This window comes from Musca autumnalis, unplaced genomic scaffold (assembly GCF_047663935.1).
Source record: "Musca autumnalis isolate F117 unplaced genomic scaffold, ASM4766393v1 scaffold_4, whole genome shotgun sequence".
Taxonomy (NCBI): Eukaryota; Metazoa; Arthropoda; class Insecta; order Diptera; family Muscidae; genus Musca; species Musca autumnalis.
The window spans coordinates 35,622,854-35,650,124 of NW_027411977.1; the positions used below are offsets into that span (position 1 = coordinate 35,622,854).

A 27,271-nucleotide genomic window follows, 5' to 3' on the forward strand; every position below is an offset into this window, starting at 1 on the left:
GTAAAGGTTTTCAATCTGTAGAAGAAAAGGTCTTTCAGCATTCAGGTTCGAATATTGACTATATTCGGATAACTTCTGCTATCGAATCGCTTTGATTTTTATACCCTCCACCATAATATGGAGGGTATATTTAAATTTGTCATTCCGTTTGTAACACATCGAAATATTCATCGGAGACCCTATAAAGTACATATATTCTTGATCAGGGTAAATTTCTAAGTCGATATAACCATGTCCTTCTATCTGTCCGTCCGTCTGTTGAAATCAGGATGCAGCTCGCAATTTTTAAGATAGACCTTTGTAATTTGGTATAGAAGTTTCTATTACTCCTAGGATGATTGGTATTGCAAATGGGCTATATCGGCCCACGTTTTGATATAGCCCCCATGTAACGGTACCACCCGATTTTCGGTATTTTTAAGGTTTTAGCTTCATTATCACACCAAAATGACTGAAAATTGGTACTTGGTCTTCGTTGGGGTTATACAACTTTCCCCCAGAGTTTTGTCGGTATAGGTCAACGCCTTCGTGTATCCCCCATAGAACGGTACCTCCCGATTTTCGTTATTTTTAAGGTTTTGGCCTCAATATTGCTCCGAAATGGCTAAAATTTGGTATTTAGTCTTCGCTGGGAGTATAAAACAAACCACCGGAATTTGTTCGGTATAGGTCCACGCCTTCATATAGCCCGAAAAGTACGGTACCTCCCGATTTTCGGTATTTTAAAGGTTGTGGCTTCAATATTACGCCAAAATGGTTGTAGTTTAGTGTTTAGTCATCATTTGGGGTATTCAACTTTACCCTCTAATTTTGTCGGTATAGGTCCACGCCTCCATATAGCCCCCATAGAACGGTACCTCCCGATTTTGGGTATTTTGAATGTTGTGGCCTCAATAGCTGTCCGAAATGGCTAAATTTTGGTATTTAGTCTTCGCTGGGGGTATAAAACTTTCCCTTTGAATTTTATCGGTATAGGTCCACGACTTCATATAGCCCCCATTGAGCGGTACCTCACGATTTTCGGTATTTTGAAGGTTATGGCTTTAATATTACGCCGAAATGGCTGTAATTTAGTGTTTAGTCATCATTTGGGGTATAAAACTTCCCATATGAAATTTGTGGGTATAGGTCAACGCCTTTATATAGCCCCCATTGAACGGTACCTCCCAATTTTCGGTGTTTTGAATGTTATGACCACAATAAGCATTCGAAGTGGCTGAAATTTGGTTTTTAGTGTACATTGGGGGTATTCAACTTTCCCCTATAATTTTGTCGAAATAGGTCAACGCCTTTATATAGCCCCCATAGAACGGTACCTCCCGATTTTCGGTATTTGTAGGTTTTGGTCTCAATAGCCCTCCGAAATGGCTAAAATTTTGTACTTAGTATTCGTTTGGGGGTATAAAACTTCCCATATGAAATTTGTGGGTATAGGCCAACGCCTTTATATAGCCCCCATAGAACGGTACCTCCCGAATATCGGTGTTTTGAATGTTGTGACCACAATAAGCCATCGAAGTAGCTGAAATTTGGTATTTAGTGTTCATTGGGGGTATTCAACTTTCCCCTCTAATTTTGTCGGTATAGGTCCACGACTTCATATAGCCCCCATTGAACGGTACCTCCCGAATTTCGGTGTTTGAATGTTATGACCACAATAAGCCATCGAAGTGGCTGACATTTGATATTTAGTGTTCATTGGGGGTATTCAACTTTCCCCTCTAATTTTGTCGGTATAGGTTCACGCCTTCATATAGCCCCCATTGAACGGTACCTTCCGATTTTCGGTATTTTGAAGTTTGTGGCCTCAATAGCCGTCCGAAATGGCTGAAATTTTGTACTTAGTCTTCGTTGGGAGTACACAATTTTCCCCCAGAAATTGGTTGGTATAGATCCACGCCTCCATATAGCCCCCATAGAACGGTACCTCCCGAATTTCGGTGTTTTGAATGTTATGGCCACTTCGATGGGCTGAAATTTAGTATTTAGTGTTCATTGGGGGTATTCAACTTTCCCCTCTAATTTTTTTGGTATAGGTCCATATATAGGCCTTCATATAGCCCCCATTGAACGGTACCTCCCGATTTTCGGTATTTTGAAAGTTGTTGCCTCAATATTCCACCAAATTGGCTGAAATTTGGTGTTTAGTCTTCATTTGGGGTATACAACTTTCCATATGAAATTTGTCGGTATAGGTCCACGCCTATATATAGCCCACATAGAACGCTAACTCCCGATTTTCGTAATTCTAAAGGTTGTGACGTCAATATCCGAAATGACTGGATTTTATTATTTAGTCTTCCAGGGGATTATAAAGTATTCCTAAAAAGAATTATTATTATATGTCCACGTCTTCCTTTATCCCCCATAGAAGCATACCTCTTAATTTTTGGTATTTTTTAGGTTTTAGCCACATTTTCTTACCGAAATATCGGAAATTTGTAATTAGTCTTCTTTGGGCCTAAAAACTTTCCGCATGAATTTATCGACGAAATTTGGTAATTAGTCTTCTTCATAAACCAAAGGAAACTAATTGTTCCATTTTACTTCAATATAACTCGTGGTGGAGGGTATAATAAGTTCGGCCCGGCCGGAACTTAACGCCGTTCTTGTTATTGTAAAAACTTTTATTCGCTGTCTCTTTTTTATCGGCTAAGTCCATATTTCCTATGGCACCTATGGCACCAAACTTTGGCCTTCATAATATTTTGTCCAAAATTAGGCTTACTTCGAAGATGAGCCCTATCAGTCCACTCCACCAGGTAACTCCCCCACAAAAGTTCAAATGTTTTCAAATGGTGCGCAGGATAACTCGGGAAGGTCCATAATTTACTTACTTACTTAGCTGGCCCATTACAGAACATTTGTTCCATAGGCCGAACTAAGAAAAGATCTCCATTTCTCTCTATTTGTTGCTTCGCACTCTGGAATACCGCGCCTTTTCATCTCTTCTTCCACTTGCTTGCGCCATCTATTCCTTGGCCTGCCAATTCTGCGTGTACCGCCAAGCGGTCCGTATTTATACGCCTTTTTAACGGGTTCATCATCGTTCATTCTTATGATATGGCCTAGCCAGCGCAATCGCTGCATCTCGATACGTTTATATATTGTTTATATTGATGTCGTTGTATAGCAGATACAGCTCGTGGTTCATGCGACGTCGATATTTACCGTCAACGCAGATTGGTCCGTAGATCTTTCGAATAATTTTTCTCTCAAACACACCAAGTACTGCCATGTCTGCTTGCGCAAGTACCCAGGCTTTGAAGCCATACATCAGCTCGGGTAGTATCAGTGTTTTGTAGAGCGTTATTTTTGTTTGACGAGATGTGGCTTTGCTTTTAAACTGCCTACTTAAACCAAAGTAGCATCTGTTGGCCAATACAGTTCTTCTATTTATTTCACAACTGATGTCGTTTGTTGTGTTTACGGAGGTGCCGAGGTAGACGAAGTCTTTTACTACCTCAAAATTATAGGAACCAACTTCCACTGTTGGTCCGAGCTCTATGGACGCATTTCGCGTCGACACCATTAACTTTGTCTTTTAACCGTTTACCGCCAGACCCACTATAGTAGATTCTCTATCGACCTTCATAAAGGTATACTTTGCTTCTTTTACTGATCGTCCCATGATGTCTATATCATCAGAATAAGCAAGTAACATGTGGCTATTGGTGTAGATATTGCCACTTCTTTTGACGTTTGCCTCTCGTATAACCTTTTCCAGCAGGATGTTGAAGAGATCACACGAAAGGCTGTCTCCTTGTCTGAAACCTCTTTTAGTAATAAACTCTTCGGAGAGGTTCTTTCCTATTTTAACTGAGAACCTCGTGTCAGTTAAAGTCATTTTAAAAAGCCGGATGAGCTTTGCGCGGATACCAAATTCAGACATGGCTTGGAATACCTTTGAACGCAGCGGGCTGTCGAAGGTTGTTTTATAATCGACAAAAAGGTGGTAGGTGTCGATCTGCATCTCTTGGGTTTTCTCCAGGATTTGCCGCAGGATAAATATCTGGTCAATGGTGGACTTGCTAGGTCTAAAGTCGCATTGGTATGGTCCAATTATCTCATTGACCATAGGCTTTAGTCGTTCGCACAATATCCCTGACACGGGTACTCGTTCTTCCTGCCGGATGGTGCTAACTAGCTGATGAATACACCTTATCAGTGTGTCACCTGCGGTTTTGAACAGCTCGGCTGGTAAGCCATCGGCTACTGCTGCCTTATTATTCTTCAGCCGGTTTATTGCTGTCTTTACCTCATCTTGGCTGGGCGGTATATATTGCATACCATCTTCTGAGATTGGATCTGTGGTATCTTCGTCGTCTTCGCTGGATACCAAAAGGTTTGAAAAATGGTGTTTCCATATCCTGAGCACACTATCTCTATCAGTTACCAAATTACCTTGCTGGTCTCTACAGGAGGAGGTGCCTGTACCAAAGCCATCAGTTTGATGCTTTACTCTTTGGTAGAATTTTCGGACTTCATTCTGACTCCTGCACATCTCGATTTTTTCACACTCCCGCTTTTCCATAGCTCTCTTTTTCCTGCGGAAAAGACGTTTCTCCTCTCTCCTCTTCTCTCCTGATATCCCTCTCGTGCTCTACGCGTTGCTACGGATTGTAAAGTAGCCCTACATGCCGCATTTTTCTCTTCGGTAGCAGCACGACACTCCTGGTCATACCATGGATTCCTTAGTGGAGGTCTCTATTATCCAAGTATGGATTTTACGGCTGTTTGCATGGAGTGGACAATATTTGCCATTGTGTTGTTATGTTATCGGGATGAGGAGTGCTTTGATTAAGCAATTGGGCTAGTTGAGGTGAATAAGCTGTGGCTCTCTGTTGTGATTGCAGCTTACCGATGTCTAACTTTCGTGTTGTGTCTGTTCGTACTTTGTTTGTTACGTTTAACCGGGTGCGTACCTTTGCTGCAACAAGGTAGTGGTCCGAGTCTATGTTTGCTCCTCGGAACGAACGCACATCCAACATGCTCGATGAATGTCTTCCATCTATCACAACGTGATCAATTTGATTTCTTGTTTTCTGATCTGGAGACAGGTGCCCTTATGGATGTCGAGATGTTGAAATCTGGTGCTGCTAACTACCATGTTTTTTTGCCGCTGCGAAGTCTATCAGCCCATACCATTGTCAGATGTTTCACTGTGGAGACTGAAATTCCCGACTGTTGGGCCAAAGATATTCTCCTTTCCAATTTTGGCATTAAAATCGCCTAGAATAATTTTCATGTCATGGGCAGGACAACGGTAATATGAGGTCCATAATTTGCCCATCTTTTCTGCGAATCTTAACTAAAATTCGAATATGGACTATAACGGTCCACTCCTTAGTTCATTTTTGTCTAAGCGCATTTTAGAGTCTATTCGTGGATCCTTTGGAAATGCGTGTTTCGTGGGCAAGTTCATGCTTCCTCACCAACTGAAATGGTTGGTGGGTGTGATATCTATCGAAAATAAGATCAACTTCCTAAATAGACTATGCCGATGCATTCGATACATTCCTTCCGGTGGCTCCTCCGCAACACTTTTGAGCGTTAATCAACAAAATTCTGAAACCCCCCGAATTCATAATTATTGGGCAAAAGGTTTTGGTTGCGTAGCCGGGTTTCGCAATAGATTTGGACAATCTAGTTTCTAGTTCACAGCACTAGTTCCTGAACCTATGCGTGATTTCATACAAAAACGAACGTATGGAATTACTCATACGTAGTTTTTTCATAGAACTTTATTGGAACAACTCTATATGTTTCCTGTAAGCTATTAAAATCTTTACTCTGTTCTTAAATTTGCTTTCATGTTTATTTTGTACTATGAAACACTGTAGAGCGACGATTAACGTAATAGATTTGTTATCAGGTTCTATTATTACAAGTATTTGTCTGCAATTTTTCACTGTAATCAGTCTAGAGTTAATAAAAAATTACCCCACGTGTTAACGTTAACTGAGATCTTTTTTTTGTAATTTACATTCATACTCAAAGTGATCAGATATGGAAAAGAACACGTAATCGCTAGCAAATTCTTTGGAATTAAAACAGAACGGAATAAAAGGGTCTATTTGTTGGTGTTGATTGAAATGGAAGGCAAACGGATGCACCAAAAACAAAACAAAAGTAAACAAGTATCAGTCGGCTTAGCCGACAGAGATTGAAATACTTTTTTCAAAAAAAAAAACTTTTGTATTTAGGGGGGTTTTCAAAATGTTGGGCGTATGAAACGACAAAAGTATGGATAGGATTAAAGTTCAAAAATTTGCGGGGATATCGATAGATGGGAATACTTTCGGTAAAAATGTCCAAAGGATCCTCAAAAATGTTGAACATTTGTATGGGTGGTACCACAAGGATTGGACAGATAAGTTTCGACAATATTTAGAGATCCAAAGTCGCATGTATCGCATGTACCATTTTAGCGAATATTTTCCAACTTTTGTGGGGGAGGTACCAGAAGGAGTGGACCTATAAGCACCACCTTCGAATTTCATATAATATTCGAAGAAATGTTACAATATCCAATGTGTGGACGAACGCAGTATTCGGGTTGTTTTCCCAAGAAGTATGGACCTGCCCCTGGAAAACTTTTACTGTCGTAATTGAGGCAGTGGATGCAAGTTGCTTCAACAAAAACTAAAGTGATTCGAGAGCAAGTCTTAAAGTGAATTTATCCAAAATTTTGTGTGAGAGGTACCCGAAGGAGTGGACAAATATAGTCCATATTCGAACCTGATCTATATCTGGTATAGTTATCTTGTGCTCCATCTACTACACACGGTGTTATAGGGGTTTTTGTACCTTTCAGGCTATTTTCTCAAGAAGTATGGACTTGCCTCTGATGAAACTTATACCGTCGTGTGGGGGGCAGTGAATACAAGTTGCTACAGCAAAAATCAAAGCGATTCGAGAGCTGGTCCTAAACTGAACTTTTCCGAAATTTTGTGTGGGAGGTACCCGAAGGAGTGGACCGATAGAGTCCATATTGGAAAATAATCGAAGTCTGATAGAAATTTCACGTTGTGCAAAGTAGGACCAAATCGGTTAATTCCTTCGAGAGTTATAGTGCGCACAAATTTTCCGAACTTTTGTGTGAGACGTACCGGAAGGAGTGGACCGATATAACCCATCTTCGAACTTAGACTAAGTTTGGACATACTTGGGGTCTAAACCCATTATTTCGATGAGGCACATTTTGCCCGTATGAAAGTGTATATAACCTCGTTAGCATAAATGCTGAGGGTATAATGACTCGAAACTAATGCAGAGGAAGACTCATTTCTGATTTGTTTCATCGTATCAAAGTGTATATACCCTCGTTAGCATAAATGCTGAGGGTATAAAAATAACAGGAGTATGTCCTATGCTCCAATCTAATTTTAAAAATAATTTTCCAGCGGACATTTTATGGTGTGTCTGGGGTAGTTATTATAAACAGTGGTCCAAATTATTCAACATACATATCTATCCCAGCAAAAATCCTCATTACAAACCTCCTTTCCCACCCATTATTTTAACAAGGGCATGTCGCGCGAAATATCTGGTTATTTTCTAACCACTGAAATAAGTAGTCAGAATCTGCTCAGTATCTACTTATTTCAGTGGTTACCATCTACTTTGTTCAGTGGTTACAAAATAACCAGATATTTCGCGCGACATGCCCTTGTTAAAATAATGGGTGGGAAGGTAGGTTTGTAATCAGGATTTTTGCTGGGATTAAACACAGCCTGCTTAGGCATTCCAACACATATCTGCTCAACAAACTTTCTTAGCCGACCTCGTAGTTTTGTTTTAAATGTCGAATTGTTATCAGTTAAGAGGCTAATATTTTATGTAAATTTAATGTCATTCTGTTATTAAATCTACAGAAATATCATTGGGCCGGAATATTCCGATTGATTAGCCTTGTTAGACCGACCGCTCAATCTAAAAAGACAAATCCTTATCAAAATTGCGTTGGCGATTTATTTTTATTCCATATTTCTGTTTTTTTTTTCAATCGTTGTTGATTTCTTGACATTGAAGCAACAATTTGTCATTGTCGCCACATTATCATCTCGGTTTCTTTTTTTTTTTTGGCATAACTCACGCGCCTCTTTCTGTGTGTCATTTCGCTTGAATGAAATCACTTGATTTTTGTGATAAGAAGGGAGTGAGTGACTTCACTATAACTCCCATTCAAATTCATTCAATTCAGGCACAAGGCCTCCTCGTTATCACAGAAAGTAAAAAAGGGGGACAACTGCAAGAAAAGAGAAATTTGGAAAAGAATCGAAGAATGAAATGTGTTTGGGTTAAATTGGTATCTGCTATCTAGAAAAATTGTTCTAATGTGTGTTTGTGTGTGAACATTTCAATTTGTTGTCCGATAACATGGTGTTTTGTTTTATCACTGGACGGACGGACGTATGTTTCATTATTTGTTGATAACGTTTTTGTCGTTGTTGTTGTTGCTATTGGTAAATGTCAATGATCAATGTCCGAAATATTTTGTGACAGTGTGTCATAAAGGATAGCGTATTTTTTCAAGTAGTCAATTAAGACAAACAGACAATTAATTTCATTCCTAAATTGATTCTAAGATGTGTCGAATGTCTAAACTTACTTCTATGATATAAATAAATATTTTTAATTGCTTTAAAGTTAAAATAACTGTATTTTATTAGTTTTAAATAGGAAAGTAATGAGACAAACGAGTAAAAATTTTACTTCATATTTCGACCATTTTCAATACACACTGAATATAAATAATTATAGGAAGTGGAGTACGTCAATAGGTCATATAGAAAAAGAAATCCTAAAATTTAGTTATCTAAATAAAATCATAGAAATATTTTATATTTTATTATTTTTATATTTTATATTATATTTTTTATTGTTTATATTTTATAATTTATCCTTTATATTTCACGGGTGCTACCGTGGTGCAATTGTGTGCTCACGCGCCTTGCACACAAAAGGTCGTGGTTTCAATTCCCCGCCCAGGTAACATCAGAAATTTGCAAATGTGGCGAAATACCCCTCAGTAATGTTGGAGACATATCCTGAGTATTTCAGCCATGTAAAACTTATCTGACAATGGTATGAGGCTGATAGACTTTGCAGCTGCAAGAAACATGGTAGTTGGCAGTACCAGATTTAAGCATCTCGATATTCATAAGGGCACATGACTGTCGCCAGTGTGATAGATGGAAGACATGCATCAAGCGTGTTAGATGTACGATCGTTCCTAGGTGCAAACATAAACTCGGACCACTACCTTGTTGCGGCAAAGGTACGTACTAGATTAAACGTAGCAAACAAAGTGCGAACAGACACAACACGGAAGTTGGACATCGGTAAGCTGCAATCGCAACAAATAGCCACAGCATATTCCACTTAACTGGCCCAACTGCTTAATCAAAGCACTCCTCGTCCCGATAACATATCAGGACAATGGCAAAACATTACCCACTCCATGCAAACAGCCGCAAAATCAGTACTTGGATACCAGAGACCTCCACCAAGGAATCCATGGTATGACCAGGAGTGTCGTGCTGCTACCGAAGAGAAAAATGCGGCATATAGGGCTACTTTACAATCCGTAGCAACGCGTAGCGCACGAGAGAGGTATCGGGAGAAAAGGAGAGAGGAGAAACGTCTTTTTCGCAGGAAAAAGAGAGAGATGGAAAAGCGGGAGTTTGAACAAATCGAGATGTACAGGAGACAGAATGAAGTCCGAAAATTCTACCAAAGAGTGAAACATCAAACAACTGATGGCTTTGGAACTGGCACATCCTCCTGTAGAGACCAGCAAGGTAATCTGGTAACTGATACAGATAGTGTGCTAAAGATATGGAAAGAGCATTTTTCCAAACTGTTGGTATCCAATAGTATCGAAGTCGACGAAGATACCACAGATCCAATCCAAGAAGATGGTATTGAATGTATACCACCCGGCCAAGATGAGGTAAAGACAGCAATAAACCGGCTGAATAACAATAAGGCAGCAGGAGCTGATGGCCTACCAGTCGAGCTGTTTAAAACCGGAGGCGACACGCTGATAATGTGTATGCATCAGCTAGTTAGCTCCATCTGGCAGGAAGAAGGCGTGCCCGACGATTGGAACCTGAGCATCCTGTGTCCCGTCCATAAGAAAGGAGATAAGACTTTATGCTCCAACTACAGGGGCATAAGTCTTCTCCCTATCGCATACAAGATAGTGTCAGGGATATTGTGCGAACGACTAAAGCCCATGGTCAACGAAATAATTGGACCATACCAATGCGGCTTTAGACCTGACAAGTCCACTATTGACCAGATATTTACCCTGCGCCAAATTCTGGAGAAGACCCAAGAGATGCAGATCGACACCTACCACCTTTTTGTCGATTATAAAGCAGCCTTCGACAGCCCGCTGCGTTCAAAGGTATTCCAAACAATGTCTGAATTTGGTATCCCCGCAAAGCTCATTCGGCTTTGTAAAATGACTCTAACTGACACAAGATCTTCAGTTAAAATAGGAAAGAACCTCTCTGAAGAGTTTTGTACCTAAAAAGGTTTCAGGCAAGGAGACAGCCTTTCGTGTGATCTTTTCAACATCCTGCTAGAAAAGGTTATACGAGAGGCAAACGTCAAAAAGTGGCACAATCTACACCTTGCTTATGCTGATGATATAGACATCATGGGACGTTCAGTAAAAGAAGTAACCGATACCTTTATGAAGGTCGAAGGAGAATCTGCTAAAGTGGGTCTGGCGGTAAACGGCGAGAAGGCCAAGCTGATGGTGTCGACGCGCAATGCGTCCATTGAGATCGGACCAACTGTTGAAGTTGGTTCCTATAATTTTGAGGTAGTAAAAGACATCGTTTATCTCGGCACCGCCGTAAACACAACAAACGACATCAGTTGTGAAATAAAAAGAAGAATTGTATTGGCCAACAGATGCTACTTTGGCTTAAGTAAGCACTTTAAAAACAAAGCCACAACTCGTCAAACAAAAATAACGCTTTACAAAACACTGATACTACCCGATCTGATGTATGGTTCCGAAGCCTGGGTACTTGCGCAAGCAGATAAGACAGTGCTTTGAGTGTTTGAGAGAAAAATTCGATCTGCGTTGACGGTGAATATCGACGTCGTATGAACCACGAACTGTATCTGCTATACAACGACATCAATATAGTTTAACGTATCGAGATGCAGCGATTGCGTTGGCTGGGCCATATAATAAGAATGAGCGATGATGAACCCGCTAAAAAGGCGTATAAATTCGAGCCACATGACGGTGCACGCAGAATTGGCAGCCCAAAGAATAGATGGCGCAAACAAGTGGATAATGAGATGACAAGGCGCGGTATTCCATAAAGCGAAGCACAAAACAGAGAGAATTGGAGATCTTTTCTTAGTTCGGTCTATGGAACAAATGTTCTGTAATGGGCCAGCTAAGTAAGTAAGTAGTAAAACTTATCTGCAAGTGGTGTCTTAGGACTGTAGGTCCCATATCATATGAATCGGGGTGCACTCATTGATATGAGGGAAGTCTCCCTTGTCCCGCCTGGGATGTTTGTGGAACAATTAAATATTATTATTATCATTATTATTATTATTATTATTATTATTATTATTATTATTATTATTATTATTATTATTATTATTATTATTATTATTATTATTATTATTATTATTATTATTATTATTATTATTATTATTATTATTTATAATTTATATTTTATACTTTATACTTTATTTTTTATATTTTATAATTTATATATTATATTTTGTATTTTATACTTTATATTTTATATTCTATGTTTTTTATAATTTATACTTTCTTTTTCTTTATTTTATATTTTTTATTTTATATTTTAAATTTTATATTTTTTATTTTATAATTTGTGTTTTGTTTTTTATATTTTATTTTTTTTTATATTTTAATTTATACTTTTTACTTTATATGTTATATTTTCTATTTTATATTCTATATATTTTATATTTTGTATTTTATTTTTTATATTTTATGTTTTATTTTTTATATTTTACATTTTATACTTTCTATTTAATATTTTACATTAAAATTTTATATTATATATTTTACATTCTATATTTTATTTTTTATATTTTCTATTTTACATTTTACTTTTTATATTTTATTTTTTATATTTTATATCTTATATTTTGTATTATATATTTTATGTTTTCTAGTTTACATTTTATATTTTATACTTTATTTTTTATATTTTGTAGTTTATACTTTATATTTTATTTTTTATATTTTATAATTTTTATTTATACTTTCTAATTTATATTTTATACTTTATATTCTATTTTTTTATATTTTATAATTTATACCTTCTACTTTATGTTTTATATTCTATATTTTGTATTTTTATATATTTACTAGCGGACCCGGCGAACTTCGTCTCGCTATTAAGGAATAAAATTTCATATAAAAACTCAATTTTCGATTTTTCCAATTTTCCGACTTTTCCAGAGAGATTTTCCAAAATTTTCTTCCGTAAAGACCTTCTCCTCGAAAATACGAATAACTGACAAAAAATTTTACAGAAATCGGCCTAGCCGTTCTCATTTTATGAATTACTATACATTTTTTACACCATTTTTATATATATACTAGCGGACCCGGCGAACTTCGTCTCGCTATTAAGGTATAAAATTTAATACAAAATCTCAATTTTCGATTTTTCAAATTTTCCGACTTTTCCAGAGAGATTTTCCAAAGTTTTCTTCCGTAAAGACCTTCTCCTCGAAAATACGAATAACTGACAAAAAATTTTACAGAAATCGGCCTAGCCGTTCTCATTTTATGAATTACTATACATTTTTTACACCATTTTTATATATATAGATATAGATTTTATATTTTATATTGTGCATTTTATATTCTATATTTAATATTTTATATTCTATATTTAATATTTTGTATTCTATATTTTATTTTTTTTATTTAATATTTTTATGTTATATTTTGTATTTCGTATTTTATATTTTATTTTTTTATATTTAATAATTTATATTTTATACTTTCTACTTTAAATTTTATATCTTACTTGTAATAATTATTGTTGGCCTTTGGACTTTTATTATCCTTTCATACTTTTTTGGCTCGAGGTCAGAGAAAAATAAAAACAAAATTTTTGTTTTTATTTTTAAGATTTTTTTATTTTGCCAATATTTCGACCATTATCTATGATCATCATCAGGGCGTTTTGAATTTGTTTTTTTTTCTTTCTGTTGTATTCTGAACTCGAACAAGATCAAGACGTAGAATGTGGTGATAAGAAAGAAAAAAACAAATTCAAAACGCCCTGATGATGATCATAGATAATGGTCGAAATATTGGCAAAAGTAAAAAAAAATCTTAAAAATAAAAACAAAAATTTTAAAAATAAAAAGAAAAATTTAGTTTTTTTTAGTTTTTATTTTTCTCTGACCAAAAAAGTATGAAAAGATAATTTTATATTTCATATTTAATTTTTTATTTTATATTTTATATATTACATTTTATATTTTATATTTTATATATTACATTTTATATTTTATATTTCACAGTTTATATTTTATTTTTTATATTTTAAATTTTATATTTTACATTTTATATTTTATTTTTATATTTATTATTTTATATTTTGTATTATATATTTTATGTTTTATATATTATTTTTTATAATTTATATTTTACATTTTATATTTTATATTTTATATTTTATATTTTATATTTTATATTTTATATTTTATATTTTATATTTTATATTTTATATTTTATATTTTATATTTTATATTTTATATTTTATATTTTATATTTTATATTTTATATTTTATATTTTATATTTTATATTTTATATTTTATATTTTATATTTTATATTTTATATTTTATATTTTATATTTTATATTTTATATTTTATATTTTATATTTTATATTTTATATTTTATATTTTATATTTTATATTTTATATTTTATATTTTATATTTTATATTTTATATTTTATATTTTATATTTTATATTTTATATTTTATATTTTATATTTTATATTTTATATTTTATATTTTATATTTTATATTTTATATTTTATATTTTATATTTTATATTTTATATTTTATATTTTATATTTTATATTTTATATTTTATATTTTATATTTTATATTTTATATTTTATATTTTATATTTTATATTTTATATTTTATATTTTATATTTTATATTTTATATTTTATATTTTATATTTTATATTTTATATTTTATATTTTATATTTTATATTTTATATTTTATATTTTATATTTTATATTTTATATTTTATATTTTATATTTTATATTTTATATTTTATATTTTATATTTTATATTTTATATTTTATATTTTATATTTTATATTTTATATTTTATATTTTATATTTTATATTTTATATTTTATATTTTATATTTTATATTTTATATTTTATATTTTATATTTTATATTTTATATTTTATATTTTATATTTTATATTTTATATTTTATATTTTATATTTTATATTTTATATTTTATATTTTATATTTTATATTTTATATTTTATATTTTATATTTTATATTTTATATTTTATATTTTATATTTTATATTTTATATTTTATATTTTATATTTTATATTTTATATTTTATATTTTATATTTTATATTTTATATTTTATATTTTATATTTTATATTTTATATTTTATATTTTATATTTTATATTTTATATTTTATATTTTATATTTTATATTTTATATTTTATATTTTATATTTTATATTTTATATTTTATATTTTATATTTTATATTTTATATTTTATATTTTATATTTTATATTTTATATTTTATATTTTATATTTTATATTTTATATTTTATATTTTATATTTTATATTTTATATTTTATATTTTATATTTTATATTTTATATTTTATATTTTATATTTTATATTTTATATTTTATATTTTATATTTTATATTTTATATTTTATATTTTATATTTTATATTTTATATTTTATATTTTATATTTTATATTTTATATTTTATATTTTATATTTTATATTTTATATTTTATATTTTATATTTTATATTTTATATTTTATATTTTATATTTTATATTTTATATTTTATATTTTATATTTTATATTTTATATTTTATATTTTATATTTTATATTTTATATTTTATATTTTATATTTTATATTTTATATTTTATATTTTATATTTTATATTTTATATTTTATATTTTATATTTTATATTTTATATTTTATATTTTATATTTTATATTTTATATTTTATATTTTATATTTTATATTTTATATTTTATATTTTATATTTTATATTTTATATTTTATATTTTATATTTTATATTTTATATTTTATATTTTATATTTTATATTTTATATTTTATATTTTATATTTTATATTTTATATTTTATATTTTATATTTTATATTTTATATTTTATATTTTATATTTTATATTTTATATTTTATAGTTTATATTTTATATTTTATATTTTATATTTTATATTTTATATTTTATATTTTATATTTTATATTTTATATTTTATATTTTATATTTTATATTTTATATTTTATATTTTATATTTTATATTTTATATTTTATATTTTATATTTTATATTTTATATTTTATATTTTATATTTTATATTTTATATTTTATATTTTATATTTTATATTTTATATTTTATATTTTATATTTTATATTTTATATTTTATATTTTATATTTTATATTTTATATTTTATATTTTATATTTTATATTTTATATTTTATATTTTATATTTTATATTTTATATTTTATATTTTATATTTTATATTTTATATTTTATATTTTATATTTTATATTTTATATTTTATATTTTATATTTTATATTTTATATTTTATATTTTATATTTTATATTTTATATTTTATATTTTATATTTTATATTTTATATTTTATATTTTATATTTTATATTTTATATTTTATATTTTATATTTTATATTTTATATTTTATATTTTATATTTTATATTTTATATTTTATATATTACATTTTATATTTTATATTTCACAGTTTATATTTTATTTTTTATATTTTAAATTTTATATTTTACATTTTATATTTTATTTTTATATTTATTATTTTATATTTTGTATTATATATTTTATGTTTTATATATTATTTTTTATAATTTATATTTTACATTTTATATTTTATATTTTATATTTTATATTTTATATTTTATATTTTATATTTTATATTTTATATTTTATATTTTATATTTTATATTTTATATTTTATATTTTATATTTTATATTTTATATTTTATATTTTATATTTTATATTTTATATTTTATATTTTATATTTTATATTTTATATTTTATATTTTATATTTTATATTTTATATTTTATATTTTATATTTTATATTTTATATTTTATATTTTATATTTTATATTTTATATTTTATATTTTATATTTTATATTTTATATTTTATATTTTATATTTTATATTTTATATTTTATATTTTATATTTTATATTTTATATTTTATATTTTATATTTTATATTTTATATTTTATATTTTATATTTTATATTTTATATTTTATATTTTATATTTTATATTTTATATTTTATATTTTATATTTTATATTTTATATTTTATATTTTATATTTTATATTTTATATTTTATATTTTATATTTTATATTTTATATTTTATATTTTATATTTTATATTTTATATTTTATATTTTATATTTTATATTTTATATTTTATATTTTATATTTTATATTTTATATTTTATATTTTATATTTTATATTTTATATTTTATATTTTATATTTTATATTTTATATTTTATATTTTATATTTTATATTTTATATTTTATATTTTATATTTTATATTTTATATTTTATATTTTATATTTTATATTTTATATTTTATATTTTATATTTTATATTTTATATTTTATATTTTATATTTTATATTTTATATTTTATATTTTATATTTTATATTTTATATTTTATATTTTATATTTTATATTTTATATTTTATATTTTATATTTTATATTTTATATTTTATATTTTATATTTTATATTTTATATTTTATATTTTATATTTTATATTTTATATTTTATATTTTATATTTTATATTTTATATTTTATATTTTATATTTTATATTTTATATTTTATATTTTATATTTTATATTTTATATTTTATATTTTATATTTTATATTTTATATTTTATATTTTATATTTTATATTTTATATTTTATATTTTATATTTTATATTTTATATTTTATATTTTATATTTTATATTTTATATTTTATATTTTATATTTTATATTTTATATTTTATATTTTATATTTTATATTTTATATTTTATATTTTATATTTTATATTTTATATTTTATATTTTATATTTTATATTTTATATTTTATATTTTATATTTTATATTTTATATTTTATAGTTTATAGTTTATAGTTTATATTTTATATTTTATATTTTATATTTTATATTTTATATTTTATATTTTATATTTTATATTTTATATTTTATATTTTATATTTTATATTTTATATTTTATATTTTATATTTTATATTTTATATTTTATATTTTATATTTTATATTTTATATTTTATATTTTATATTTTATATTTTATATTTTATATTTTATATTTTATATTTTATATTTTATATTTTATGTTTTACATATTATTTTTTATAATTTATATTTTACATTTTATAATTTATAATTTCTATTTAATATTTTATGTTTTTACAGTGTTTTATAGTTAATATTTAATTTTTTTTTATATTTTATATTATATTTAATATTTTAAATTTTGTATTATATATTTTATATTTTATATTTTACATTTTATTTTTTATATTTTACATTTCATACTTTATATTATATATTTTATATTCTACATTTTATTATTTTTATTTTATATTTAAATTTTATATATTATAGTTTTTATTTTATATTAATACTCTCAGTCTTAGACTAACGAGGGTATGTAATCTTTCATAAGACCAAAATGTGTGCCTCATCGAAACAATGGTTTTAGACTCAAAGTATGTTTGGACGAAATCAGTTTCAGACAATTTGGAGTCGATTTAACCAAGTCAGTACGTCTGTCTGCCGGGCTGGATAGAGCGCACTCTCGAACGGATCAATCGACAAACGGTCAAAAATGTTGCCTTAGAAATATTTTGTCCAAACTTACTTTAAGTTCGGAGATGGACCGTATCGGTCTACTCCCTCGGTATATAACGATGTGCGTAAGATAAAACTTTATAATTTTGTACAGAAGGTTGTATTACTCCTAGGATGTTGTGATCGGAGCCAATGTTTGCTCCTCCTTTCAATGTAATGGGCAGGATATGGGTCACCATTTATCTGCTCAAATAAGACGTATTGAAGCGTGGTGAAACCGAAGATTCAATGATTCAATGAAAACGCTGCGAAGAGTGTCAGAGAAACACAGAATTTTATTTTAGACATTCTTCAGAGTTTCAACAGAAATTTCTAAACGGCGCTGTATGTAGAGACAATTGACAAAGTAACACAGAATCTTTAGAGAGTTTCCATATGACTCAACTCATGGTAATTAAATTAAATGCTTATTTATTTTCCCTATAAAACGATCTTTTGTAGACCACTGTCCACTGACATGAATATTAACCCCTATTATTTATAATAATAAATATATATGTATGTAGAACAAACACTACCGATTGAAGGCTTGTTTCCGAAAACAACACACACACAGGGTGCGAGAGAGAGCGTCAGTAAAGACTTTGTCGAAACCCACATTGATGGTCGCCGTGATAACACACTTTGTACATTTATGTTTATAGGTGGTATAAGCGTCGTGTATATAATGCGGAGATACTGCCAAACAGCCGGTTTTTTCCGTTGATGTTTTTTTTCGAATTTGAATTATTACTCAATATCGAATGCGAACAACAGAGAGTGCGAGAATAAAATTGAAACTGAAGTCTTGTTTTCATTGCTTTCTTCCTTTTTTAGTACCACAGATACTTTGTAACTCTCTGGTGAGACAGACGTGTATTTTTGGTTTTAAAAAACGTACACAAAAAATAAATATTTAAATTTTCGGTAGAACCAGACGAACAACAACGAACGATCAACACACAAACGCTCACCACATTTGTGGGTCACAGTTTGGTGCAGTTTTATTAAAATTGGAATTTGACGTTTTTTTTGGAAATATTGCATTTTTAATTAAGAAAAAGAAAAACAAAACAAGAACTGGTTTATGTGTTGTGTTTCCTACACAAAATTAATTGGTGCTGCATTTTTGGTTTGTTGGTGATTTTGAAAAGTACAAAACTGAATTCAATGTGAGTTGTGGTGTCTCGTAAAGATTATTGGCTTTAACATATGCGAATATTTTGTTGTTTTTGTGTCTTGTTTAATATTTATTTGTAAAAATTCACAAGTCTTTAACAAAGTGTTAATATTTTCCTCTTTGTTATTTTTTGCGTACTTTAAAATGTGTCTTCCAATTATCGTTTATCTATGAACATAAGGTACATACATACATACCTTCCCGGCAATTGAACTTTGTTCGAACAAGCAAATTTGTACGATAAAAAGTGTCAAAACATTTATTGTGGCCAATTAATTAATTTCGAATGTGTAATATTGGTTGTTCTTCATTCAGCCTTATAGGTCTAATTACAGTGCTTGAAATATTTCATAAAAAATGTTTGTTTGTGGTGTAAAAACCCACAATTTTTGTTTAATAAAAGGGAGTTCGAATAAATTTGAGTAGATACAAGACCGATCAAGCTTTACTAAAACTATCACCTGTTGAGCTAAAATACCGAACGAACTGTGACAATAAACAAGGATACTTAAAAGATTTTTAGAAGTGTCTTAAGGTAATAACAAATATGGATTTTTAAAAGATTTTTCGGGACACCGAAAGGCATGGATTTTTATTACATTTGAGGAGAACGCAAACGCATCAACAAACGAAATTTCAATTTTGAATATTACTGTGCTTGGCATTTGTTTTGTGAATCAGCATTTATCAGCACAATCATGAATATTTCCCTCGGAATTTTCCGCACGTAGGGGATGGAAGATACCAAGCAACGGTCCTGACCGGTTTTAATATGGCAAAGCCCAGGATTTATCTTGGTCCCTCTTTCATCTCAAGTGGACACTGACCTCCCCGTGGTGTCACCTGGGGAACTGCCTTTAACACCCGTTAAAGGTAGTGAGCTAACATGTGCCGCGCGTTCACCCATAAGAACGTTAAAAACTTGGGTTTGGGCGTCGGGTTAGTAACCTTCCCTAGATAAAACAGCCTACTATGAAAAAACGAAAGAAAAGAAAAACAAACCCCTCTAAAGTTGACGAACCCCGCAAACGTTTTAAGGACCATGATCTGCGAATCTGCACCTGGAATGTTCGCACTCTTTATAGAGAAGGTGCAGTCTTCGCATTGGCAGACGTACTTGAAAAGTACAAGACCGATATTACTGCCATACAGGAAATACGATGGATTGGGAAAGGCGTCACAACAACACCTAAAGGTGACGCACTGTACTATAGCTGCCATGACGTAAAGCATGAGTTTGGTTGTGGATTCGTAGTTAGTCGGAGACTAAAACATCTGGTATCCAGCTTCACCCCAGTGAATGAAAGACTTGCTGCAATTCGAATAAAAGCTAAATTCTTCAATATCAGCTTTATTTCCGCTCATGCTCCCACTGAAGAAAAGGACGAACAGACCAAAGATATATTTTACGAGCGCTTAGAAGAAACATATGACCGTTGCCCTGCCCATGACATTAAAATCATTCTAGGCGATTTTAATGCCAAAATTGGAAAGGAGAATATCTTTGGCCCAACAGTCGGGAAATTCAGTCTCCATAGTGAAACATCTGACAATGGTATGAGGCTGATAGACTTTGCAGCTGCAAAAAACATGGTAGTTAGCAGTACCAGATTTAATCATCTCGATATTCATAAGGGCACCTGGCTGTCTCCAGATCAGAAAACAAGAAACCAAATTGATCATGTTGTGATAGATGGAAGACATTCATCGAGCGTGTTGGATGTACGATCGTTCCGAGGCGCAAACATTGATTCGGACCACTACCTTGTTGCAGGAAAGGTACGCACCCGCTTAAACGTAGCAAACAAAGTACGAACAGACACAACACGAAAGTTAGACATCGGTAAGCTGCAATCACAACAGATAGCCACAGCATATTCCACTCAACTAGCCCAATTGCTTAATCAAAGCACTCCTCATCCCGATAACATATCAGCGCAATGGCAAAGCATTGCACACTCCATGCAAACAGCCGCAAAATCCATATTGGATACCAGAGACCTCCACCAAGGAATCCATGGTATGATGAGGAGTGTCGTGCTGCCACCGAAGAGAAAAATGCGGCATATAAGGCTACTTTACAATCCGTAGCAACGCGTAGCGCACGAGAGAGGTATCGGGAGAAAAGGAGAGAGGAGAAACGTCTTTTCCGCAGGAAAAAGAGAGAGATGGAAAAGCGAGAGTGTGAAAAAGTCGAGATGTACAGGAGCCAGAATGAAGTCCGAAAATTCTACCAAAGAGTCAAGCATCAAACTGATGGCTTTGGTACAGGTACATCCTCCTGTAGAGACCAGCAAGGTAATTTGGTAAATGATACAGATAGTGTACTCAGGATATGGAAAGAACATTTTTCAAATCTGTTGGTATCCAATAGCAGCGAAGACGACGAAGATACCACAGTCCCAATTCCAGAAGATGGTATTGAATGTATACCGCCCAGCCAAGATGAGGTAAAGACAGCAATAAATCGGCTGAAGAATAATAAGGCAGCAGGGGCCGATGGCTTACCAGCCGAGCTGTTCAAAACCGGAGGCGACACGCTGATAAGGTGTATTCATCAGCTAGTTAGCACCATCTGGCAGGAAGAACGAGTACCCGACGATTGGAACCTGAGTATCCTGTGCCCCGTCCACAAGAAGGGAGATAAGACTGTATGCTCTAACTATAGGGGCATAAGTCTACTCCCTATTGCCTACAAGATCGTTTCAGGGATATTGTGCGAACGAGTAAAGCCTATGGTCAACGAGATAATTGGACCATACCAATGCGGCTTTAGACCTGGCAAGTCCACCATTGACCAGATATTTACCCTCCGGCAAATCCTGGAGAAGACCCAAGAGATGCAGATCGACACCTACCACCTTTTTGTCGATTATAAAGCAGCCTTCGACAGCCCGCTGCGTTCAAAGGTATTCCAAGCCATGTCTGAATTCGAAAGAACCTCTCCGAAGAGTTTGGTACCAAAAGAGGTTTCAGACAAGGAGACAGCCTTTCGTGTGATCTCTTTAACATCCTGCTAGAAAAGGTTATACGAGAGGCAAACGTCAAAAGAAGTGGCACAATCTACACCAATAGTCACATGTTACTTGCTTATGCTGATGATATAGACATCATGGGCCGATCAGTAAAAGAAGTAACTGATACCTTTATAAAGGTCGAAGGAGAATCTGCTAAAGTGGGTCTGGCGGTAAACGGTGAGAAGACCAAGTTGATGGTGTCGACGCGCAATGCGTCCATTGAGCTCGGACCGACTGTGGAAGTTGGTTCCTATAATATTGAGGTAGTAAAAGACTTCGTCTACCTCGGCACCTCCGTAAACACAACAAACGACATCAGTTGTGAAATAAAAAGAAGAATTGTATTGGCCAACAGATGCTACTTTGGTTTAAGTAAGCAGTTTAAAAACAAAGCCACATCTCGCCAAACAAAAATAACGCTCTACAAAACACTGATACTACCCGTGCTGATGTATGGCTCCGAAGCCGGGGTACTTGCGCAAGCAGACATGGCAGTGCTTGGTGTGTTTGAGAGAAAAATTCTTCGAAAGATCTACGGAACAATCTGCGTTGACGGTGATTATCGACGTCGCATGAACCACGAGCTGTATCTGCTATACAACGACATCAATATAGTTAAACGTATCGAGATGCAGCGATTGCGTTGGCTAGGCCATATCACAAGAATGAGCGATGATGAACCCGCTAAAAAGGCGTATGAATACATGCCACATGGCGGTGCACGCAGAATTGGCAGGCCAAGGAATAGGTGGCGCAAACAAGTGGATGATGAGATGAAAATGCGCGGTATTCCAGAGTGCAAAGCAACAAATAGAGAGGAATGGAGATCTCTTCTTAGTTCGGCCTATAGAACAAATGTTCTGTAATGGGCCAGCTAAGTAAGTAAGTAAGAATTTTCCGCACGGAAAATAATTTTTAAAAGTGAAATTCTTTTAAAATCAATATTTTAAAATGAGATATATAAGATTTCTATGGTTTTACAAACTGAACATCAAAAGTAATGATCGCTCCAGATGATTTTCTTGTCGCAATCATTGAAATAGTTGACCTCATTGTTCCACAACATCCCATACGGGACAAGGGAGACTTCTCTCATATCAATGAGTACACCCCGATTTATATTTAGCTGAAATACTCAGGAAATGTCGACAACATTACTGAGGGGTATTTTGTCGCCTTGGAAAAATGGAAAAATCGAGTGGCATGAGAGAGATGAAGACGTGGATATTACCGTGATTTAAGTATTGGACGGTGTAGAGACTGCCACTGGGAATATCAAATGCGGGTGATTTAAGTCATTCTCCCCAGGAGCTGCTAACTCGAAGGGGAAAAATCATGGAAAGGATCAAATGTACGAACTCGACTGTACAGGGTGAAAGGCGGTTAACCATTTCATCTCTGTGGCACACAAAACAACCATCATAGCTAAATCTGGAGATGCATTGTCGTAAAGTTTTTATCGAGACCACAAAAAATGTTCCTTAATGTCTTCTTATGTCTAAAAATATCTTCTTATAGGAGCTTCAAACCGTGTTCTTAGAGAACTCGAAGAAGTACTTCTTTTCGAACCTGCAAATTATCTTATTATAGGAGTCACAAAGGTCTTCTTATATAAGACCTTACTTACTTACTTAGCTGGCCCATTACAGAACATTTGTTCCATAGACCGAACTAAGAAAAGATCTCCAATTCTCTCTGTTTCGTGCTTCGCTTTTTGGAATACCGGGCCTTGTCATCTCATCATCTATTCTTTGGCCTGCCAATTCTGCGTGCACCGCCATGTGGCTCGAATTTATACGCCTTTTTAGCGGGTTCATCATCGCTCATTCTTATTATATGGCCTAGCCAACGCAATCGCTGCATCTCGATACGTTTAACAATATTGATGTCGTTGTATAGCAGATACAGCTCGTGGTTCATACGACGTCGATATTCACCGTCAACGCAGATCGGTCCGTAGATCTTTCGAAGAATTTTTCTCTCAAACACGCCAAGCACTGCCTTATCTGCTTGCGCAAGTACCCAGGCTTCGGAACCTCTTTTGGTATAAAACTCTTCGGAGAGGTTCTTTCCTATTTTAACTGAAGATCTTGTGTCAGTTAGAGTCATTTTACAAAGCCGAATGAACTTTGCGGGGATACCAAATTCAGACATGGCTTGGAATACCTTTGAACGTAGCGGGCTGTCGAAGGCTGCTTTAAAATCGACAAAAAGGTGATAGGTGTCGATCTGCATCTCTTGGGTCTTCTCCAGAATTTGGCGCAGGGTAAATATCTGGTCAATGGTGGACTTGCCAGGTCTAAAGCCGCATTGGTATGGCCCAATTATTTCGTTGACCATGGGCTTTAGTTGTTCGCACAATATCCCTGACACTATCTTGTATGCAATGGGGAGAAGACTTATGCCCCTATAGTTGGAGCATAAAGTCTTATCTCCTTTATTATGGACGGGGCACATGATACTCAGGTTCCAATCGTCGGGTACGCCTTCTTCCTGCCAGATGGAGCTAACTAGCTGATGCATACACCTTATCAGCGTGTCGCCTCCGGTTTTAAACAGCTCGGCTGGTAGGCCATCAGCTCCTGCTGCCTTATTATTCTTCAGCCGGTTTATTGCTGTCTTTACCTCATCTTGGCCGGGTGGTATACATTCAATACCATCTGTGGTATCATCGTCGACTTCGCTACTATTGGATACCAAAAGTTTGGAAAAATGCTCTTTCCATATCCTTAGCACACTCTCTGTATCAGTTACCAGATTACCTTGCTGGTCTCTACAGGAGGATGTGCCTGTACCAAAGCCATCAGTTTGATGCTTGACTCTTTGGTAGAATTTTCGGACTTCATGCTGTCTCCTGTACATCTCGATTTGTTCACACTCCGCATTTTCCATCTCTCTCATTTTCCTGCGGAAAAGACGTTTCTCCTCTCTCCTTTTCACCGTTGCTACTGATTGTAGAGTAGCCCCATATGCCGCATTTTTCTCTCCGGTAGCAGCACGACACTCCTGGTCATTTCATGGATTCCTTGGTGGAGGTCTCGGTATCCAAGTACTGATTTTGCGGCTGTTTGCATGGAGTGGGTAATGTTTTGCCATTGTCCTGATATGTTATCGGTGCGAGGAATGCTTTGATTAAGCAATTGGGCCAGTTGAGTGGAATATGCTGTGGCTATCTGTTGTGATTGCATCTTACCGATGTCCAACTTCCGTGTTGTGTCTGTTCGCAAAATAAAATAATAATTAAAATTTAATATGGTATGTACCATTGCTGCAACAAGGTAGTGGTCCGAGCCTATGTTTGCACCTCGAAACGATCGTACACCAAGCACGCTCGATGCATGTCTTCCATCTATAACAACGTGATCAATTTGATTTCTTGTTCTTTGACCTGGCGACAGCCAGGTGCCCTTATGATTATCGTGATGATTAAATCTGGTACTGCTAACTACCATGTTTTTTGCAGCTGCAAAGTCTATCAGCCTCATACCATTGTTAGATGTTTCACTGTGGAGACTGAAATTTTCGACTGTTCCAATTTTGGCATTAAAATCGCCTAGAATAATTTTAATGTCATGAGCAGGGCAACGGCCATATGTTTCTTCTAAGCGCTCGTACAAAATATCTTTGGTCTGTTCGTCCTTGTCTTCAGTGGGAGCATGAGCGCAAATAAAGCTGATGTTGAAGAATTTTGCTTTTAATCGAATTGCAGCTAGTCTTTCATTCACTGGGGTGAAGCTGGAGACCAGATGTTTTAACCTCCGACCAACTAAAAATCCGCAAGCAAACTTATGCTTTGTGTCATGGCAGCTATAATACAGTGCGTCACCTTTAGGTGTTGTTGTGACGCCTTTCCCGTTCCATCGTATTTCCTGTATGGCAGTAATGTCGGCCTTGTACTTTTCAAGTACATCTGCCATCTTCTCTATAAAGAGTGCGAACATTCCAGGTGCAGATTCGCAGATCATGGTCCTTAAAACGTTTGCGGGGGTCGTCAACTTTTGAGGGATTTGTTTTACTTTTTTTTTCGTTTTTCATAGTAGGCTGTTTTTCTAGTGGAGGGTTACTAACCCGACACCCAAAACCAAGTTTTTAACGATCTTATGGGTGAACGCGCGGCACATGTTAGCTCACTACCTTTAACGGGTGTTAAAGGCAGTTCCCCAGGTGACACTACGGGGAGGTCAGTGTCCACTTGAGATGAAAGAGGGACCAAGATAAATCCTGGGCTTTGCCATGTTAAAGCCGGTCAGGACCGTTGCTTGGTATCTTCCATCCCCTACGTCACCCTACGTCACTTATATAAGACCAATAGGTCTTTTATTGAATCCGCAAAAGTTATTCTTTCAGAGGCTTCAAAAGGCCTTATCACAAAAGATCTTCTTATAGAAGCTGATAAAGGTTTACTTATAGAAGCGCAAAGCCATTGTTATAGAGGTCCTAAATGGTCCTTTTTTTAGAATCCCAGACAGTTTTTTAAGAAGCCCTAAAATGTCTACTTACCCGATACAAAAAGGTCTTATAAACTCCACCAAATTTCCCTTATAGCCGTTTGAACAACTTTTTTTATAGAAGCTCCAAAAAGTATTCTTATAGAAACCCTAAAGGGAGCGTTCGAGAGTTATAGTGCGCTCCAGCCAGCCAGACAGACGGACGGACATGGCTAAATCATCTCCAAATTGTCTTTTGTAACTGTTTATTATAATTACATAAGCAGCTTGGTATTTCTGCTTAACTTATTTCTGAACAAGTAAAAAAGTGTCAGTCGGCTTTGCCGACAGATATACATATACCCTCAGCCAATGTGCAGCGAAACTTTCACTTCCGGACAGATCAATGTATTTAAGGTCTCTTCAGAATTTTGTGGCCCTTT

At 32.4% G+C, this 27,271-nt stretch overlaps 1 protein-coding gene across 3 annotated transcripts in view; it reads left to right on the plus strand.

Moving 5' to 3' along the window:
* The window catches only part of Gk2 (Glycerol kinase 2), a 64,508-nt gene that overhangs the window by 28,739 nt on the left and 8,498 nt on the right, over nucleotides 1-27,271 (plus strand). The window contains exon 1 of one of the 3 annotated variants that reach the window (XM_073980794.1): nucleotides 19,040-19,376. The exons of the other annotated variants lie outside the window; for them this stretch is intronic. The gene's annotated coding sequence lies outside the window, so the exon portion shown is untranslated. Of the gene's footprint in view, nucleotides 1-19,039; nucleotides 19,377-27,271 lie in introns of those variants that run through there. 3 annotated transcript variants of the gene reach the window in all.